At 52.0% G+C, this 22,572-nt stretch overlaps 1 protein-coding gene across 18 annotated transcripts in view; it reads right to left on the bottom strand.

Annotated features, from left to right (window-relative positions):
- The window catches only part of CAMTA1 (calmodulin binding transcription activator 1), an 848,439-nt gene that overhangs the window by 604,957 nt on the left and 220,910 nt on the right, over positions 1-22,572 (bottom strand). The window lies entirely within an intron of this gene.

Below are 22,572 nucleotides of genomic sequence, written 5' to 3' on the forward strand. Positions count from 1 at the left end.
ATCCCGGCAATTTTACTGCCGCCTATCATATGCACGCCGTGTTTAGACAACTTACAACACACAAATTATTTACATCATGAAAACATCTCCGTGGTCCTGGTGTTGTGCAAGAGACAAACACGGCAGCAGTTGATTAAACTGAAATATGCTGGCTGCTCCTGAAACTTTCAACTTTATTCCCAAACGCTAAAAGCCAAAAGAAATTCACAGTCAGCGTTTTGGAACCCACTGTGTCTAAAATTTCCCCCTGAAAGGTGGAGCTATTGTGAGTTGCAGCCCAAAAAAAGAGTAAGTCACCACTTTGCAATTGTAAAATCCACTTATTTAAAGAAGATTGAGACATCCAAGCCTCATGATAGCACTTAACATATTAAAAAATATGCGCTGCAAAGCTCTAAACGTTCCTGAATTTCTCCACGGGGTGGGGGTGGGGGATGCTTTGCCACTTCTAATGGACTGCACCCAACTCCAAGTGGAATCTGGAGGTACACGCCCCCGGAAGAAAAGCAATTCAAAGGACTTGTCTGCATATCTTTCCAGGAAAGTAAATTATAGCTAGGTCTGACTCACTCCCCCTCGCCCCTATAGGCTACCCATTTTCCTCCCACACTCTGCAGCCCACAGAGATGAGGAGAAAATTAGCAAGTGAGTCTCAGCGCTCGGATACCAAACCGCAACAACGCTCAGCACCTCGTCTCTCTGCCTTCCAGAACTTTGGTTTCAAACTTTAAAGTGATTCCCATTAGCCAGGTTGACACATGCCAATTAGCTTCAAGCATCTCACAGAATAAAACGCCCCTTGAGATAAATCACCCCACGCACCCACCAGTCTTCCAAATATCTCCATTTGTTTCTCAATATTTCATGAAAACGAGGCTCTTGCATGACAGTTCAGATGTGGAAGGGAGCGCTACTCATTCTAATTCAGTCTTCGCTCCAAGCTTTCAGAAGTACCCCACTCGCAATGAATGACAACGCCAGTGTCTCTGCTCAGAGAGTTCCCCATCCCTGGCCCCTTTGCCGCAGCAGGTGCAGGAGTCCCACGGGCACATGGGCACCTTCCCAGGAAAGCAAAACTTGATCGCAATGATAAAGGGGCGGCGGGTGCTGGAGGAGACTCCCACAATGCATTAACTGGTGGGTTACAGTCAGAATGGGCTTTGTCTCCCCCTACCCACGCCAGCGTTTTAACCTCACTGTCTCGTGTTAACAGTTAATGGATCAGAGCTGGTGCTGTGGTTTAGCGGGTAAAGCTGCTGCGTGCAGTGCCAGCATCCCATATGGGCACCAGTTCGACTCCCGGCTCCTCCACTGCCCATCCAGCGCTCTACTAATGTGTCTGGGAAAGCGGTAGAAGATGGTCCAGGCTCTTGGGCCCCTGTACCCGCATGGGAGACTGGGAAGAAGCTCCTGGCTCCTGGCTTCAGATCAGCACAGCTCCAGCCTTGTGGCCATTTGGGGAGTGAACAAGCAGATGGAAGACATTCTCTCTCTCTTTCTCTCTCTCTCTGTCTTTCAAATAATAAATAAATAAATATTTTTTAAAAAACCAGTTAACGGATCAATGGTTGACACATCAAGGTTGGTGGGTTGATCCGATTATGGTGTCGATGGCGGAGCCTTGGGGAAATGACTGGATGAACTGAGCTGTTAGGGCAGAGGCGGATGATTAGATCATGACGGCTGTACAATGAGAGGCTTGTGGACATGGGAGAGGAGGAGTGTGCTCCCTGTGTTTCTCTGCTTCCTGGTTCACCATGCAACCCTCGCTCCACCATCCCCCACCCTCAGCAGATGCCTGAGCCAATGGGGCCACCCAGTCTCGGACTGGGAGCCTCATTCTGGTGTTCGGTATCATAACTAAAAGCTAATACATGGTATAGGTCACAAAGAAAATATAAAGCACAAAGCCCCACTGCTCAGTAACCCTTGTTTTAACAGACTGCTACAGGAAGTATTTTTCTGTGGGGCTGGCACTGAGGCACAGTAGACACTGGCATCCTGTATGGGCACTGGTTCAAGTCCCGGCTGCTCCACTTCTGGTCCAGCTCCCTGCTAGTGCACCTGGGAAAGCAGCGAAAGATTCCCCAAGTGCTTGGGCCCCTGTACTCACATTGGAGACCCACATGAAGCTCCTGGTTCCTGGCTTCAGCCTGGCCCTGCCCTGGCCATAGTAACCATTTGGGGAGTGAATCAGCAGACAGAAGATCTCTCTCTCTCTTTCTCTGTAACTCTGGCTTTCAAATAATAAATAAATCTTTTTAAAAATAAATAGTAAGTGATTTGCTGTGATCCTACAGGCCTACATATATAAGCATCTTTATTTCTTACATAAATGAATATATAAAATATCTGTATTATTTTTAAAACTAATTTTCCAAAAGAACTGTAAACAAACAGTGAACACTAATGAATTATATGTCCTCATGCTGAACTATTCTGAGGCCAGTGTATTGATATCTACAAACTTTTTCTGAAATGAATCAAAGAAAATTGAATGAATGGAGAGATGGGCATGAACAAAGCAAGTGGAATAAAATGCTAACTGTAGAAGCTCGTTAGTGAGTACATGAATTTCACTGAAAATTATTACAACTTTATTATATGTTCGAAACTTTCAAATTGAAATGGCAAAAAGAACCTAATTTTTTCACTAAATATGTTGTTGATCTTGTTCCATACCAATATGTACAAATCTTTTTGTCTTCTGTGATTTTTTATTTGCTTAATGTCATTTTATCTAAAAGGCAAAGAAACAAAGACAGAGAACTTCCATCTGCTGTTCACATGCCAAATCCCTACAACAGCCAGAGCTAGGCCAGGGCAGAGCCAGGCTGGGACCCCAGGGCCTCCCACAGGGGTGGCAGAGACCCGAGGACTTGAGTTATCACTGCTGCCTCCAAGGGTGCACCTTAGCAGGAAGGCAGAACTGGAAGCAGAGCTGGGACTCAAACCGTCCCGCGTGGCATCTAAACCGCTGTGTCCACCGCTCGTCCCGTTTGTCCTTCCTCACTGCTGCACGAGAGTCTGTCATTGGTGCATCACAATTTGTTAACCTCCCATCACTGATGGACATTTAGGTTACCCTGCAGTGACGGACAATGCCACAAAGAGTATTCATGTAAATATGTATTTAAATATGATAGCATTTCTGAGGGATGAATTCCTAAGCATGGCGTTATTAATGCAAATAGAATATACATTGTTACCTTTGACACATAACAAGTTAATTCCATGCAAACCCCCCATAAGCACTTTTCATATCCTATCCCATATGTACCTCACAAAAGCCCAATTACGTAGGTCCTATTGTATCCTCACTTTGTTTTTGGGGAAGCTGAGGCCTACAGAGATTAGATGACTCGCCCCAGGTCTCAGAGCTGGAGCGTGGCAGCCTAACTCTTGACAAGGTATGGTCACAAAGACCAAATCTGAGTGTATACCTACCAAGAGTGCTGTGAGTTCCTGCTTCCCTGGGCGGGGCTGTTTTAAATTTATCTAAGACTTGAAAGAAAACACTGTGCATTTTCCCAAATGCCGTGAAGACCGGGGCAAAGAACCCAAGGGCGCTCAGAACGCATGCGTTAGGCCGGGAAAGGAGGCCCTGAAGTGCAGGCCGGGGCCTGGGGCGCAGTAGCTCCACCTCCGCAGGGGCCCCCTCGCCACTCACCTGCCTGCCTGTCCCCCTCCCCAAGATCTGCAGGAGTGTGCCAGCAGGTAAGGCACCCACAAAACCCTCAGTCTTCTATTTTTAAACCCTAGAACTCCCCAGCCCACCTTCGCAGATGTGTTAATGCGATCCCGAATAGCCTACCTCCATTTCTCTTCAGCAGACAGCTGCGAGTAGAAAGGACTAATAAATAAGTATATCGTCTCTCTTGCCATCATCGACTCAATTAATTCCAGCAAATCTTTAGACAGTGCTTGACGTGTCAGTGGGATATTTTTATCAACAATCTCAAAAGGTTCTTTTGTTTTATTACCTAAAACATTATAAATGATCCCATTATAAAACTGATTAAGAAATCTTCCTGTAGCAGGCAGTAGTACCAGCCCCAACTTGTGAGCCTCACCAAAAAGTCTCCCACAGTCAGCTCCAGAGACACGCGAGCTGCGGCTGCTGGAAAGTCTGCAAGCAGTGGAACACCAGCCCCCAGCACCGAGACAGTAATAATACCTAATAATACCACTGCATCGCTGTTGCTGTAGCAACAAAAATAAGGTAATGGATACGGCTGGCACACTTAGCAGAACACAGCGAACTATGCGGAAGAGCAGGTGCGAGGGGAAAGCCAGAAGCTGAGTAACTTCACACGCAAGCCAGCACCTCAAACTCGCCAGGGTAGTAAGAGCGCAAACCCGGAACCCGAAAAACCTGGGTGGGAGCCGTGGTTCCTTCAGCTTCCTGAATGCTCATGTGTCCGCTACAGGTGGAGGAAGAGCCCTGCTTCCCCGGGGCAAGGCAGCGGCCTCCCCACACACGGCGGCCGCTAGCTCTGTGGTAGCAGTCACGGCGGCCTCACCAGCCGGCTCTCTTTGGCGTTTTTCACATGGAACTGTGGCTCCATCGTGAGCTCGCACGTTTTCTCTTTTTGTGTATTTCGTGACCATGATGATGATGCAAGAGTCCGAGCTCTCCAAAACCTGCATGCTGGCCAACCACAGCTCCCAGCGGCAACATCTCACCAGATGCCCTCAGATTTATTTTTTTAGAAATAACGAAGAAGAATGACAGCTGTAACTGGAGCGCCTGTGTACTCGCCCATCTCATTCTCTGCCTCCCGCTCACAGGCAGCCAATACCTCTCGTTTAACTTTCATTTACTGCAAGTTCAGGCATCCACACACATGTATTTTCATATTCCAAGCTGATCTAAATGATGCTGTACATTTCTTTCTGCAACTCGTTTTTCTCCACCCAGCTGTTTTGATATTTATACACAGAGATACACATGGCTTTAGCTTACTCATTTCAACTCCCATCTATCATTCCATTACATAAATATACTACAATTTGTACATTCTACTACTGGTGACCCTTTAAATGGTTTCCAAATTTGCATGTGTGTGAGCGATGCTACCAAGAACACGCGTGTGCCTGTCTCTGTGCATAGGGTCAAGGGTGTCCCTCGGGCAGCAGCTTCCAAAGCATGGTCAGCAGACGCTGGGGGATCCCCAGAACCCTAACAGCAAACCATGGATCAAAACCACTCTTGGAAAATTCTAAGAAATCATTTACCTTTTCTCAAATTCTCCATTTGCAATGTGGAGCGAAAGCAACTGCAGGTGAGGTGGCAGGGACCTGAGCACAAACAAGCCCCAGCCACCGCCCGCAGGAGCAGTCGGGGACCCTTCACGGCCGTGCACGCACACAGCACCCGCACATGTGCACGCTCTCCTGCCAGTTTCACTTAAGAACTCCTTGGAGAAGGAGTGAAAGTGCCTGGTGTGTTAAATCCCCTTCCTTGGTTGCGTGCTTTTGTTCATAGTCTGTGTGGCACAGAGTGCTGCAGCTGCAGGATGGGGTCAAAGAAGTGTGTGTGCAACTGAGACGCAAGCTGAACCAGGACGTGATTTACTCGAGTTACGTAGACTTGGAGATTTGGCAGGGCATCTGCTTATGGCCAAGATGGAAGAACGGGGCTGAGGAGCACCCTGTTTGGAACGACTGAAACACAAGATAACTCATGTGAAACCTCAGCTCTCCAGACACTGGACACCAGGCAGTGATGGACAGAAGTCCCTGGTGCCTGCGAAAGAAGTAAGGTGAGCCCTACAACTACTCCAGTCCATGTGCTAGAGAAATGGTACAGGAAAGACCCCAGGTCCAGAAATCTCCATGAGTTGCGGAGAAGAAACCAGGAATCTAAGGAAGCCATGGCAGCCGGAGGTCACAGGACAGCGTTCCGGAGAAAAATGCACCAAGAAGCCCAGAGCTGCGCGGGTTCTCCTTCAAGTATTCACAATAAAGGAGCCAGTGCACGTGAGTGAGGAGACCAAGGGGCCATGGAGCAGACCATCCAAGAAGAGTTCCATGAGCAACCCTGTTACCCATAGCCGCTGTGAACAACCCATCACTCACACTCACCGTGAACAACCCTGTCACTCACACCCACCATGAGCAACCCGTCACTCACACCCACTGTGAATGACCCTGTCCTCACACCTACCATGAACACCCCCGTCATTCACACCCACCATGAACACCCCTGTTACTCACACCCACCGTGAACAACCCTGTCACTCACACCCACTGTGAACAACCCTGTCCTCACACCCACCATGAACACCCCTGTCAGTCACACCTGCCATGAACACCCCTGTTACTCACACCCACCGTGAACAACCCTGTCACTCACACCCACCATGAAAAACCTGTCACACCCACCATGAACAACCCATCACTCACACTCACCATGAACACCCATCACTCACACCCACAGTGAAAAACCCTATCACTCATACCCACCATGAACAACCCTGTCACTCACACCCACCATGAACACCCCTGTCACTCACACCCACCATGAACAACCCTGTCACTCATACTCACTGTGAACAACCCTGTCATTCACACCCACTGTGAACAACCCATCACTCACACTCACCATGAACACCTGTCACTCACACCCACCATGAACAACCCTGTCACTCACACCCACCATGAACACCTGTCACTCACACCCACCATGAACAACCCATCACTCACACCCACCATGAACACCCCTGTCACTCACACCCACCATGAACACCTGTCACTCACACCCACCATGAACAACCCATCACTCACACTCACCATGAACACCCATCACTCACACCCACAGTGAAAAACCCTATCACTCATACCCACCATGAACAACCCTGTCACTCACACCCACCATGAACACCCCTGTCACTCACACCCACCATGAACAACCCTGTCACTCACACCCACCATGAACACCTGTCACTCACACCCACCATGAACAACCCATCACTCACACTCACCATGAACACCCATCACTCACACCCACAGTGAAAAACCCTATCACTCATACCCACCATGAACAACCCTGTCACTCACACCCACCATGAACACCCCTGTCACTCACACCCACCATGAACAACCTATCACTTACACTCACCATGAACAACCCCTGTCACTCACACCCACAGTGAAAAATCCTATCACTCACACCCACCGTGAACACCCCTGTCACTCACACCCACCGTGAACACCCCTGTCACTCACACCCCCCATGAACAACCCTGTCACCCACGCCTACCATGAACAACCCGTTACACCCACCGTGAACACCCCTGTCACTCACACCCATTGTGAACAACTCCTGTCACTCATACCCACCATGAAAAACCCTGTCACTCACACCCACCAGGAACAACCCTGTCACTCACACTTGGACCTGGAATGCTGCCTGTTTCTGCCAACGAAAGCAGGAACCTTCACGACACAGGGGGCACAGCCACGTTCTGCCTCAGTGGTGGGAAGAATGGACCCAATGCTGCCGCAGAGCTGCTGTCAAAGCAGGACAGGGCCAAACTGATCCCACAGTGCAACCACCTTCTGCAGTGAGTTATAGCAGGAAAACGGTACCCTTCCCCAGCGTGGCCAGTGGGTGAAGTCTGGGATGAAACAGGAAACTTCCGCGTAAAGAGGGGCAAGAAAATGTGACTTATAAAGGGAAGAAAAATGGACCCCAAGCAAGCCAGAAATTACATGATGATAAAGTCTGTTGATGAGATCAAACCGTAAGACAGAACTATTCAACAGGCCCAAGTAAGAGACGAAATTGCAATGAGAATCTAAGATACAATCTAGGTGAGAACAGCTAGATAGAATTAACAAAAATCAGATGGCACAAAAGAAAATATTAGTGAACATAAAAACAGCTTATAGGAGCTACCGAAAATGAGATTCAGGAAAAATAAAGGGAGGGGGTAGAAATGAACAGCACATCAGTGACGACCTCAGGCTGCACACAAAGCTTCCGGTGCAGGAAAGGGGACGGGACACAACCATTGGAAAAGTAGCGCCCATAGGGCCGGCACTGTAGTGCAGTGGGCTGAGCCTCCACCTGCAGCACCAGCATCCCATATGGGTGCCAGTTCACGTCCCAGCTGCTCCACTTGTGACCCAGCCCCCTCCTGATGGCCTGGGAAAGCAGTGCAAGATGATCCGAGAGCTTAAACCCCTGTACCCATGTGGGAGACTCAGATGAAGCTCCTGGCTTCCTGGCATTGGCCTGGCCCAGCTCCAGCTGTTGCCGCCACTTGGGGAGTGAACCAGCAGATCAAAGACCTCTCTCTGTGTCTCTGCTTGTCTCCCTGACTTTCAAATAAATAAATAATTTTTTAAAAAATTGGTAATGACTAAAGATTTCCAAAGCTGATAAAAACCATAAATCCACAGATCCAAGAAGCTCAGGGAGCCCCAAGCGTAAGACACATAAGAAGGCTACTCAAGGGCTCATCACAATCGACCTGCTTAAACCCAGCACTGAGGACACCTCCCAGGCAGCCCTGGAGGAAACACACATTATGTACGGAGAAACAAAGACAGATCACTGCAGACTCTCATCAGAAACAACCTGAGCGAGCCAGAAGACATAAAGCAACTTCTTCAACGCACCAGGAAAAAAAAATCATCTGTCAGCCTAGAATTCTTTACTCACTGAAAATATCTTTCCAAATAAAGGTGAAATAAAGACTTTCTTCATAGACACCAAAGCTGAAAGGATTTACAACCAGCAGGCAGGCACTACATGAAATGTTTGCAGAAATCATTCAGGCAGGAGGAAAATGAAGACAGAAATCTGGATCTACACAGAGAAACGGGGAGCGCTGGGAACGAGAACTGCTGGGCAGATGCACACTCGGTGAACTGTGTGGATCTCTTTCAGAGGTACCTGCTTAAAGCAAAGGCAGCGACAAGGAACTCTGGGGTTGCAGCGCATCTGGAAGGCAAGTGCTTGATGAGCGTGGCACACTGCATGCAGTGGCGTGAGACCACCTGAAAGCTGACGGCAGTAAATTAGATGCACACCCGAAACTCCAACCCAGCTGAAATAACAGAGGTAGAGCTAGGAAGACGACAAAGGAGAGAACGTGGGCTTATAAATTCTCAGTTAATCAAAAAAAAAAAAATATGTAGGAGAGAAAAGAGAAACAAGCAACAGAAAGGACAAACAGAAAACTAACCGTGTGGTCATCACACGTCAGTAGAAATGGTGCCAATACTTCACGTAAGACAGGGAATGTAAAACAGCACGGAGACACGACGGCAGCGACGGCACCGGCTAAGAAACCCACTTTCAATGGGAAGGGAGGGGGTAGGCGTGGTGGCACAGCAGCTACACCACCGCTGGGCACCCACATCCCACGCTGCAGCTCCTGGATTGAAGGCCCATCTTTACTCACCATCCAGCTTCCTGCTGACACACCCGGGAGGCAGCAGGTGGCGGCTCAGGGACTCGGGCCCCGGCCACTCACACGGGAGACCTGGAGGGAGTTCCTGACTCCTAGTTTCACTTGGGCCCAGAACAAACTGCATTTGGGGAGAAGACCAGCAGGTCAAAGTGTTCTCCACCCCTCATCTCACTTTTAAAATAAACAAAAAGGCTTCTTTTTAATTGTAAATATTGAAAACAGTGTTGTGTCACAGGTTAAGCTGCACCTGTGACATTGTTTTCCCACATTGGAGCGCTGGTTTGAGCCCCAGCTGCTCCACTTCTGATCCAGTTCCCTGCTAACACACCTGGGAAAGCAGCAGAAGAGGACACAAGCACCTGGGCCCCTGCACCCTTGTGGGAGACCAGGATGGAGTTTCTGGCTCCTGGCTTGGCCTGGCCCAGCCCTGGGTGTTGCAATCATTTGGGGAGTAAACCAGCAGGAGAAAGATCTCTTTCTCTCTGTTTCTCCCCCTCTCTGTGTCACTCTGCCTTTCAAATAAATAAATCTTTTTTAAAAACTTATAAAGAAGAAATAAGTTAACACTAAAATGCCAGAAGACGTATCTCCGCTGGCACCACTGAACAGAGCGAGGAGTGGCAGTATTCACGTCACAGCGAGTATCTCAGGACAATAAACGCTACCGGGGTACAGAAGGTTACTTCAAAGAATGAAGAAATCCATTAATCAAGAGGACAGAACAGTTTATGAACATGTTTATGGACCAAGCAACAGCGTTTCAACAGGTAGGAAGCAAAAACTGACAGAAATACAAGAAGAAATAGACAAATCTGTAATGGTAGAGATTTCCATATCCCTCCCCTAATAACAGGCGTCAGGACAGTCAGGGTGCGGAAGACTGGAAGGCCACCAGCAGCTTCACCTTGTGGACGTGGATGGACGTTCCAAGCAGCAGCAGGGCACAGTGTGTCCAAGCGCTCGCCAAGCACCCACCAAGACGGATCGTGTGCGGAGCCATCAGAGGTCTCAATAAATTTAGAAGAATTCTTCATACAAAGCAAGTTCTCTGGCCACAGCGGAATTTAGAAATGCAGAACAAACAGATATTTGGCAGGCGGTATCCTCAAAAGTGAATGTGGTAAGACCATCGCTTCCACTGGCAATATTTGTTGACAACGATAAGATCTGAGTTTTTAAGTAAAAATTAGAATTTGGGAAAACCTGTATTCACCACTGTGAACCTGACAGCTTGCAAAACTTCAGACTGTACTGAGGACATGGGGAGTGACATTCACTGTGCAGGGGGTAGGCTGTTGGGTAATCAAACGTTTCACCATTTGAAAGATCAGGATAACTCAGAGAACCAGGATTTTCTAAAGGACTAAATCATCCCTGGGGAAAAAATCTTCCTAAATATTCTTACTAAAAGATACCCCCCAAAACAAAGGATAAGCCTGCAGGTTTTAATATAACAGATACAAAAATCTCACAGGTGCAGTTTCAGCTCCACACTGCAACTAAGCTCTAGGAAAAGAATATCCACAATTCTCTGAAAAGTCTGTTCAAATACTGCTTCCTTTTTAGTTGCACATCTGTATGAAGCTAAATTTCTTCGTTTATTTCAAAATATAGAACCAGATTAAAGGAAGAAGCGTTGAGAATCCACTTATCTGTCATTAAGCCAAACGTTAAAGGAATTCACAAAAATGTGAAACAGTGTCACTTCTTACTTTTATTTTGTTCTATAAAATGTGATTTTTCACAAAATAATGTGCTATTTGTAAACATTTAATGAGTTTATATCACTACTTTAGTATTCTAATGATGTCTGTGTTTTAACTTCTAACGCAGTAAATTTTGTAGCTATAACTCACAGACAGAAGATCTTTGGGATCCTAAACTTTTAAGACTGTAAAGAAGCTGTGTGACCACAAAGTGCAAGAGCCATCGCTCTAGAGAAGTAGAATTGCTCAGTCATCTCCCACGCGAAAAAAGAAAAAAGAAAAACCCACAGAGGGGCGGGTGGAGGTATCTTGACATTTGCAAAATCACTGAGAGATTCCAAGCTGAGCAACAGACCGCTGGGTGCGAATGACTAATAGAGCCCTTGTTTTATGGTTCCAATAATAATGATGACCGTAATAACAATAAAAGCTCCCGTGTATTAAGCTCGTACTATTTGCCAGGCATTATACTCAAACTGAAACCCTTGTTATCCTCCAACAACCTGGAAAATGAGTATTATTCACCTAATATGAGAAAGAGACTGCGGTTCACAGGGGCCAAATTAGTTGCCCTAGAGGGTGAAGGAATCAGGATTTGAATCAGGATTTGAAACCAGACCTGTCTGATCCCAAACCAATAGCAGCTCCCACTTTTTCCCTGAAACCGTGCCGTGCCAGTTTCTTCCCGTTCTGCAATGGGAGGGGGTTCAGAAACTGGACAATGCCCGTCATCTTCTGGATCCGATTCCTTGAAGGCCCCTCGTGCATCACGCAGCATTTGGGCGTTGTCTCTCCCTTGTCAGTATGGGCGCCCCATGACTCTGTCTACACGCCAAGGCCTACAGCAGGGCCAGGCACGTGGCATCCGACACGTGGCACCCACAGATACTTGCTGAAGGAGTGGAGGAACAACCAGACGCACGCGTCCCCGTGAGAACAGACAACTCTGTGACCTGCGGCGCGTGGAGCTCCAGTTGCACACCACACTTGCTTTCTTCTTCACTGATTATTTCACACAGAGAAGGTCCTCCAGGCCTAACGCTCACACATCACGTGCGAAGCTGCCCGTTCCATGGAGCAGAGACGGAGCCCCAGATGGCTGTGTGTCCCAGGTCCTACAGGCACCTGGAGGTCTGTTGCTTCAGGTTAGTGGGATGTCCCCAAATCTCAGGACAAGAGCATTCTCAGCAGGAGCTGGCAGGCTGAGGGGAGGGAGTAGGAGACAGACACCGAGTCCCGACTCTTTCTGGCTAAATCCCAACGCCAGTGCCCTGCAGGCCCAGTCAAAAAGAGCAGGAATGCACAGTGAGAGCGCCAACACCTCCTGAGCGTGTGCAGGCTGCCATGCAATGCGGGGGGGCACACAGGTGGAAGACACGGCTGTGGAGACACCACTGGAATGCCTCTTGGGGCCAGTGGGGTCACCCCAGAGATAGGCAGGCCGCTGAGAGTCAGGATGAGCAGAGAGACTTCGAGAGAAAGGACAACCTTGAGGGGAGACCTCGATCCGCGGGCAGCAAGGAGGAAACGCACATCAGTTTGTAGTTTCTGAGCACAACCAGGGACCTGACCAGAGAGGACCCCTGTGTGGGAACCAAGGGGCTGAGTGCGCTTGGCCGTCCTCAATGGCTCATGCTGTGATTTCTGGCGCTCTGTCCACGCCGACCATCAGCTCTGCTGCCCAGAGACTCGGCGGCACCAAGCTCTGCACTCTATACGTGGGACAATGCTGTGCCTGACAGCTATTTCATTGCTTGCTGGCCCACATTATGCACTTTTTCTCCTGGGCTTAGTTTCTGCCATAAAAGTGGACCCAGAAAAGTGTCAGGAAGAAATATATTGAGTATCTCTGTTTGGCAGTAAATGCACATCCCGGCATTACTATCAAAATGAACAAATAAAAAGTCTAAGGGGCTTTGTATACATGCCCAATCCTGACTGTCTAAGACAGATGGGTGCATCCCATGTCAAAGACTTGCTAGAATCTCTCTCCACGCCCACTGTCAGACCAAATCCATCCCACTCCTTCCAGCTCCGAATCAGGGGTCTTCGACAGTTCTCATCCTCTGCACGTCACCACAGACACCTCGGCCAAACTTCCATTTTCTGAAATCTGGCTCAGAGATCCTGTAGACCAGGCTCAGATGCTGCTGGCTGGGAGTCACCGCATCCGCCACCAACCCCACCAAGCTGACAGCATACACTGAAGATACGGACCCAGGCGAGGATCGAGATCTAAGGAGCAGATACGAAAATGCAACGTGGCGTATATTGATCTCCAGGTCACTGAATATATAAGGAAAGTTCAATGTGTCCCTTCCCCCGGGTCCAATGGGCCTCCCGGGAGCCATGTTTTCCGGCTTCGACCTTAATTGCAAATATTTAAATGCAGCGCATGCATTGCTATTGATCCTCAAAGCAGCCTTTTAATGCTGGTATTCATGATGTCATCATGAGTCCCAGCAGCTGGTGAGCGATGCATGTGGAACCAAATTCAAACACAAGATTTTTTTTTCCCACTTTGTCCTCCAGAGATGAGAAAGATATTGATGCTTCTTCAATTCTTTTCCCACCCTCGTCTCTAGCCATCAAAGGCAGCTGGAAAATTCTTAAAACTTCAAACCAATCCCAGGGCCAGGAATGCACCCCACGCCCAGCAACGCCACTACTTGAGAAAGCCCCCCGTGTATGGATAAGACCCTCTGAGAACACCCCACGCCCAGCTACGCCACTGCTTGAGAAAGCCCCCATGTATGGGTAAGACCCTCTGAGAACACCCCACGCCCAGCTACGCCACTACTTGAGAAAGCCCCCCGTGTATAGATAAGGCCCTCTGAGAACACCCCACGCCCAGCTATGCCACTGCTTGAGAAAGCCCCCGTGTATGGGTAAGACCCTCTGAGAACACCCCACGCCCAGCTACGCCACTGCTTGAGAAAGCCCCCGTGTATGGGTAAGACCCTCTGAGAACATTAACAGACCAGGAAAATTTCACATCAGAGAAGGATGGCAGGTGCTGGCGTTGCGGCGTCGTGGGTTAAGCTGCCACCTGTGACACCGTCACCCCATTTGAGCACTGGGTCAAGTCCTGGCTGCTCCTCTTCCAAGTCGGCTTCCTGCTAATGTGCCTGGGAAGTCAAATGGGGCCCCTGCCACTCATTTAGGAGACCTGGCTCTTGGCTTCAGCCTGACCGAGACCCAGCTGTTGCAGCCAACTGGAGAGTGAACCAGATTATTATACCCCAATTCCAGCAAGGGGAGCGTGTGGAACAGGAAACCTAGGACGCCTCTCCCGGGTCATATCCCGGCCTCCCTCCCCTCTGCAGTACGTCCCCCCACATCACACGCTGGGCGGCACCATGCACACAAGCCCCGGTAGAAAAACGAGAACATCCTGATCAAATCCGAGAATCCTCACGGGGGTCGTCACACCCTCTGCCGCTCTGCCTCCTCCTGCCTGGGGTTCTGTGCCCCCTCAAGGCCAGGCCGGGCAGAGCCCTGGCTGTGACGGATGCCCTCGCTCTCGGCCTTGGCGCATGTGGTGCCCCTGGGCTGCTCTTAGTTAAGTCTCCATTGCTTCTTTGCTTCCCCCAGAAGTCTCCCAGAACACAGGAGCCCTGCATCCCCACCGCGGGCAAGGAGCAGCCAGCTGTGCGTGATCAGATCCCTTCCACTTCCCCAGTCCGGCTCACTGACATTGTGGGGGGTGGGGCTTCGCTTTGCCCCCATGCCTTTGGGACCGACTTCAAGGAAGAGGCAGTGACCAGGCGATGTACCTGTCCCCAGCACCTGGCCCGGAGCCTGGCACAGACACACCCGAATTCCTGTTCAAAGTAGCTGCACAGCCCCCTGCAGCCACCCCCACATTAGTAAGGCCGCAGAGGGGGCAAGATGGACCCAGACACAGACCCCACATCCCGCGGCTCCCACACATCCCTGCAGCTTTCCACTGGAGAGACTTCAGCGGTTCCCTTGTGTGCCCTGGAGCCGTGGCCGCCCTCCTCCCTGCAGCACAACCTCATGGCCAGGGCCTCCTGGCCGGCAGAGCCAGCGCGGGCCCTGCAGCACTGACTCCCACAGGGGAGAAGTCATTGCATTCAGATCAGCTACAGCGGCAATAGGTCAGCTTCCAGAAGCCTCCCCCAAACGCTGATTAATGGGCAGGAGTAGCTCTTGCGCATCTCATTACGCACATAGCTGCAATGAAACCATCTTTGCTTTACAGTTTTGTGCAGGACATAAAAGTGGGAAATATCCCAGCCTTCAGAGGGAACAGGCTATGAATATTGAAGCAGCCCTGGGTTATTAATCCAGCGCCATTAGTCTTGGGGAGTCACCCCAGCACTGACCCCCTGGAAGGAAATTTCTCTTGCTGTCCATTTCTCATTTCAAACTATCCATATAGTCGCCATACCTACCACCTGTGAATTATTTGATATTTTGGAGAGGAAGGTAAACAATATAAAAAATCAGCAGAACTTAGGGGATCTATAAATTCTTAGCAAGTTATTTTCAGAGTGCGGGGAGCTGATTCATATGGCAGTTTACTTCCCAAGACTAATTTAGTTTGCTTCTTTCCCTTATTAATAGGAGGTAAGCACCCTGGAAAGATCACATTTTTGTTCTCGGCAGCACCTGTCAAGGGATCCCAGGCCCACAGCCTGTGTTTGAAGGTTTATCCCAGAAAGGTATTCATGGAGCAGTCACGGCACTAGCCAACTCGCCCGGCGAGCAGTGCTCCAAAAATCACCGGGAAGAGACACACACCTGGATGACGCGTCTGCGTGCACAGGCAGCCGCACGCGCTGATGCACACTCACTGAAGAGCCAAGCGTCGTGTTTGCCCTTCGGGTTTCCTTAGGAAGACAGGAAAACATAAAAGCGGCCCCCCTCCCAATTCCCCCCCCTTTTAGGTTCATCCGAACGAACGAGGCCTTGCCGGGGCCGTTTTTTGGCAGATTTTTAAGACGCTCCCTGACCTCTGCCGTTCCCTAGCTCCACTGAGGTCCACCCGCGTGTGGGCTTTTGCTTTTTTATTGGTTCCACTTGGGGCCCAGGCTCCTTTCCGACAGGAAGGCCCCGCCCCCGCTCTCTTTATTTCTCCAACCGCAGCCCTTCCCAGGAAGCCTCCTCCTTGTCCTCTTCTTCTTCCGAGACTCCTGTCACAAGGGTGCTGGACTGGCACGGTCTGGAGGTCCCCTCGGAGTGGCCTGCAACTGACTCTTTATGTGTACCCTGTTTATTAGGAGGTTTGTGGTTTCTAGTCCCAAATATGTTTTTATTCCTAGAATGACTAGTTGGGTTTTGTTTTGTAGGTTGCCTGTTTCTGCCCATCCAAGCCTTATGGATTTTATTTTTTAATTCACCTCTCACGCGTGTAATGTGCACTTGCTCTCACATCCTTCCCGGATTCCGCCCTGATTTACAGTCCCTGAGACGAATTCACTGTCACAGCACGTGCTTCCTACGTGGCAGTGGGAACCTTTGTGTGGGCTTGTCCACACTGGGAGCCCTCCAGGTTCTTTCCCATGAGTGCCCGTGTTGAGGAATCGCTCCTCTGGGGGGATGTGCAGCCACATCGCACAAAGCCTTAGGGGCCTCACTAGTTCCGGGCCACGTTTCACGTTCGATTCTCAGCTCTGAGTTTCTCCTCAGATGGATCGTGCAGGATTTGGTCTCCTGTCTCCGGACCGTTCATGCTCAGTATGCCTCTGTCTGGCAGAAGACTCTTCATAGCCATAGCTTAGGGTCGTGTCTCTGACCCAATGAGAAGAACTCTCCTAGTTTTTATGGACAGAAAGGACAGTCCCTTCATGCACCTGGTTTGGAGCAAAAAACCTAGTTCCAGCTCCCTAGGGCCTGTGATGAGCCCAGCTGTCATACGGGGTTTATTCTGGAAACTGCAGGAGGACCCCTTCAACTCTGAATCTCATCTCCCTTCCAGTGCTCAGAAACACCCCCCCCCCCACCTGTGAATCCAGTTAAGCTTCTGCCGCTGTGGCTAACCCAGCACTTCCATGGGTTTGGCCTGAGGGAGCAGGGATTCCCACACGTGCAGCTGGCATCTTGACGGCAGAGCCCACTACAGCGCCCTAACTCCACCTCAGGGAATTAGATCCTTGCCTAATATTTCCCAAGAACACACCAAACGCCAGTTGCCAGTCGTAGCTAACCCACCTTGAAATAGCTCCAGCACGTGCCAATAAACACCCCCCAATCAGATGGAGGAAAGACAGCAATTAAAAAAAAAAAAAAAAAAAAAAAAAAAAAAAAAAGGCCAGGCCCAGCCACGGGGCCGGCCTTGCATCCCTAGGACTGCAGATGCTGCCAGGGCAATGTTGCATGGATTCCCTAAAAACTTGGAAAACAAGATCTGACCAGATCGGATTTTTTTTTTTAAAGAGGCTACTACTTTACGTCATCCTGGACTAATTAAAGAGGCCGGATGGAGATGGAATCCCACTCCCGGTCGCACAGCCAGCCCACACAGTACCAGCCTCTCACCCAACACTCACACGAGGGTCGCGCCATGCCCTTCGCAGGAGCCTCTGGAGGGGAGAGACCGAGCAGAGCCCCAGCCAGCACTGACAGCTCACTGATGCCCGCCTCTGGGGATGCAAAGTACAGAACGGGCAGAGGGGCGGCTGCCCATGGGCAGGAGCAGAGGCCGTCTTTCCTTCCAGCTCCAACCGAATCACAAGAGCAGGCCACCAGCCGTTTCCAACGCGGCTGCTGACGGCTCCGGGTGGCACATCTCTCCCAGCCCACAGCTGACGCTGGGGGATCATGCTCCAGAGAGCTGGGTGTGAGGCGCAGTGTGCCGACCCGCGGCTGCGTGGCCTTGGATGGGTCACTCCGTGCCCCGCTCTGGGTCCCTGGGGACAAACACTGTTTCACAGCTCGCCCTGCAGATGACCTTGTTCACGGGACGGCGGTGATGTCGGTGCTGCTACTCAGGGCCTCAAGGAATGCAAACCTCAGAAACCCACTGCCCTGTGGGTCTCAGCCTCCCTCTGTGTTGCAGGGAAGCCAAACACGGCTTTTTCTGAGAGGCCGATGTTCATGAACACTGACTGTCTCATTGCTTTCCTGCTCCAAATGGGCAGGGGATTGAAAAGCAGCTTTCTTAAGGTGGAACTGACTACAATTTGCTGCCATAGTTAAGGTGCATGGCAGCTAAGTTTTGATGTAATTATTTTAATTACTTTTTTTTTTTTTTTAATTTGAGAGATAGAGTTACAGAGAGAGGGAGGGAGAGACAGAGAGGTCTCCCATCTGCTGGTTCACTCCCCAAATAGCTGCAACGGCCAGAGCTAAGCCAATCTGAAGCCAGGAGCCAGGAACTTCCTTGTATCTCCCATGCGGGCACAGGGGCCCAAGGACGTGGGCCATCTTCCACTGCTTTCCCAGGCCATAGCAGAGAGCTGGATCAGAAGAGGAGCCGCCAGGACTCAAACCCGTGCCCATGTGGGATGCTGGTGCCACAGGTAGAGGCTTAACCTACTACGCCACAGTGCCGGCCCCCATGTTGGACATATTTTTACACTCATGAGTCGTCACCCTGGCCCAGACAGTGGGCATCCCCGTCAGTCCCAGATTTCCCTCCTGCCCCTCTCCCTCTGCCAAGTGGCTCCTTTGGATTATAATCTCTTTAAAAGAATGAGAAAGAAGGAAGCAGGGGGGGGGGGGGAGAGAGAGAGAGAGAAAAAGAGAGAGAGAGAGAGAGAGAGAGAGAGAGAGAGGAGTAAGAATCAGGAGAGCAGAAGGCACTGCACTTAGTGGCCACAGCATGGCCTGCAGATGTGGATGACGATGTCCTCAAAGGGAGCAAAGACAGAGAGAGAAGCTGGCCCGCAGTGCACATCCGCCAGCTCCCGGGCCACCCAGAGGAGGCACCCACTGTGGACTCCTTGCTCAGGCGCAGGCTCGAGCCCAGCAGGGACCTGTGTCTTCCTGCTCCACCACCCAGCCCCATTTCTCACTGTCAAGGCCATGCTGGAGCACAATTCATCACAGCCAGGTTCAGAAACCACCCATGTCAACGTGGGCGGATTCCACAGGGCCAGGGCTTGCCTGCCCTGAAGGCAGTTCCTCTAAGCATCTCTGACACCTGATGCTGTCTGGTCGGCTGTGGCAGCCTCCACTCTCCTCCCCAGACCCCCAGCACGCACCTGGGCGGGGCCACCAACTTACTCCTCCTCCCAGCACAAAGGCCCCAGCCCCAGGAGGATGCAAAGTCACAGCCTGAGCCTGGAATTGAAAAAAGCCACTCTGCTGATCCAGGGCAGGTGACGGCAGCCCAGGAGGAGATCAGAGACCGGCCTGACTCTGTGCAGCAGCCTGGTGAGACTCAGCCACCAACTCATGTCCCCACCGGAGGGAGGTCTGGCTGCCTCCTGCTACACCGGGCCAGTAGCCCTGGTGTCTGCTCATCATGGCTACCCCATGCCTCAGCTCAAGGCCAAACCCACGGTTTGCAGCCACAGCTCTCAGAGGCAGGGAGCACATCCGACAGAGCCCACAGAGGCTCCTGAGTCCCAGGCGTGGGAGGTGGGAGGTTGCCTGTTGCCTGCCTATGCTTTAGAACACACTCAGCCCTAACTGGCTCCAGTCCCCACTCATGACCGTGGACCGCGTTACCTCGGGGCTCAGGAGAGAAGTGCCTGTTAGAGCAGCAGGGCGCCTTTCGCGGCCAGTGACACTGATAACGAATGTGCCGCCCTGGCCCTGCTGGAAACGCGGGAGCCCGGCCACACCTGTGTGTGCTCAGCCAAGCCTCAGAGGGGCCCCGGAACGAGGAACAGCCAAAGCCTGTTGGTCTAGGGCTTGAGCCTGAGTGACCTGGGCGTCGCCGAGAGCACACGGGGAAAAGGCGGGCAGAGGGAGCCATCGGCTCCAAGATCGCTACACAGTTCCGCAGAAGCTGCCGTCGGGGTGGGCGCAGGAGGACCCGAGCCGCAGGGAGACGTAGAGCTGGGTTCTCCGTGAAATGGTTTGCTCGGACTGTGTCTGTGCTGGTGTTGTCTATCTTGATGGAAATTTTTACTGTTTGCACAGTAGCAGAACAAACAGCCGCTGGCTTCCGGCTGCATCACCGCTGTGGCTGAGTTCCCCGACCCTGATGGCTCCTCAGCACGCCTGCCGCTGATTTGCCCCTCTGGAATCTGAGGGCATCTGGGGTGGACGCCGGGAGTCCCTCTCGGACTGGGCTCCCCATTTCAGGCTGTGACACCACTGCCCCCGGCCACGGGGTGCTGCCCTAAGGTAAGCGTAACCCTTTGCACTCAAGGTACCTGTTGACACACACAGCCTAAACCCTGTTGCAGCCCAGGCCTACCCACCCCACCCCCACCCCCGGCAGGTCCTGCTGGCCAACAGCAGCTGTTGCTGGGAGGGTGGCGCTGTTTCTGGCCATCACAGCTTTAGAGAAATTCGCAGAAATGAAGGCTTCCAGCCAATTCCTCAGCAGAGCAGCCCGACAAGCAAATGGAGTGGAGGGGCTTAGGGTCAAAGAGCTGAAGCCACAGGAAGTAGCAAGTCAGTGTCTCCGAAGCATCGCGAGAACCTGGGCACCGACTGGCCCCAGGCCAAGACCACCTCTCCGTGGTGCCACCAAAATGTGCACAGGCATCCCCTCTGCCCAGCGTGGAGACGAGCGAGCCAGAGTGGGAACAGCCACGGCCAGGGCTTCCCAGGCTCCCGAGGGGCCTTCTCTTAAATGGTCCCTGTTCCCGTGCCCTCGCAGCTGAGCGGACAATGGGACCAGGGCACCGGGCTAGGACCTGAGTCCTGCTGTTCCAGGCTGGGGAGGGAAGGGGGATTAAAACAAAGAAGTGACTCCAAAGGGACTGTGACCCTGGAGCCAGACCTCCCCTTCCACACATGGACTCGCCCCGTGACGGCCGCGGAACCTCCCCTTCCACACACGGACTCGCCCCGTGACGGCCGCGGAACCTCCCCTTCCACACACGGACTCGCCCCGTGACGGCCGCGGAACCTCCCCTTCCACACACGGACTCGCCCCGTGACGGCCGTGGAACCTCCCCTTCCACACACGGACTCGCCCCGTGACGACCACGAAACCTCCCCTTCCACACACGGACTCGCCCTGTGACGGCCATGAAACCTCCCCTTCCACACACAGACTCGCCCCGTGACGACTGCGAAACCTCCCCTTCCACACACGGACTCGCCCCGTGACGACCGTGATACCTCCCCTTCCACACACGGACTCGCCCCGTGACGGCCGCGAAACCTCCCCTTCCACACACGGACTCACGCCGTGACGGCCGCGGAACCTCCCCTTCCACACACAGACTCGCCCTGTAACAACTGCGAAACCTCCCCTTCCCGCACATGGACTCGCCCCGTGACGGCCGTGGAACCTCCTCTTCCACACACGGACTCGCCCCGTGACGGCCACGGAACCTCCCCTTCCACACACAGACTCATCCCGTGACGGCCGCGAAACCTCCCCTTCCCGCACATGGACTCGCCCCGTGACGGCCGTGATACCTCCCCTTCCACACACGGACTCGCCCCGTGACGACCGTGGAACCTCCCCTTCCACACACAGACTCGCCCCGTGACGGCCGTGATACCTCCCCTTCCACACACGGACTCGCCCCGTGACGGCCGCGAAACCTCCCCTTCCCGCACACGGACTCGCCCCGTGATGGCCGCGGAACCTCCCCTTCCACACACGGACTCGCCCCGTGACGACCGCGAAACCTCCCCTTCCACACACAGACTCGCCCTGTGACGACCGTGAAACCTCCCCTTCCACACACGGACTCGCCCCGTGACGACCGCGAAACCTCCCCTTCCACACACAGACTCGCCCCGTGACGGCCGTGATACCTCCCCTTCCACACACGGACTCGCCCCGTGACGGCCGCGGAACCTCCCCTTCCACACACAGACTCGCCCCGTGACAGCCGCGGAACCTCCCCTTCCCACACACGGACTCGCCCCGTGACGACCGCGGAACCTCCCCTTCCCACACACGGACTCGCCCCGTGACGGCCGCGGAACCTCCCCTTTCCGCACATGGACTCGCCCCGTGACGACCGTGGAACCTCCCCTTCCACACACAGACTCGCCCCGTGACGGCCGTGGAACCTCCGCGGAAGGGAGACGGGAGAAGCGAGGCTGGGCCGTCATAACCCAGATGTCATCTTTTCCTCTCCTCCATTTACAGAACAGATATGCGTGACATCAGACGGCGTCTTCGTTTCCTGCAAACACTACAACTCAGCATTCCCAGTTCCTGCAAGTATCAAGTCTCAAGTTCAAAGCCAACACACAATGGCTTCTTAGAAAAACACTAGCTGGAGGAGCATACGCACGAATAAGCAAGGGGTTTTCGTTTTAGAAAGGAACAGATGAGGTTCATTAGAAAAGCCGTCTTGTTTGTCTTCACCCGGATAGGAGTGTGTGAG

This window comes from Oryctolagus cuniculus, chromosome 7 (genome assembly GCF_964237555.1).
Source record: "Oryctolagus cuniculus chromosome 7, mOryCun1.1, whole genome shotgun sequence".
In the NCBI taxonomy this organism is placed as follows: Eukaryota; Metazoa; Chordata; class Mammalia; order Lagomorpha; family Leporidae; genus Oryctolagus; species Oryctolagus cuniculus.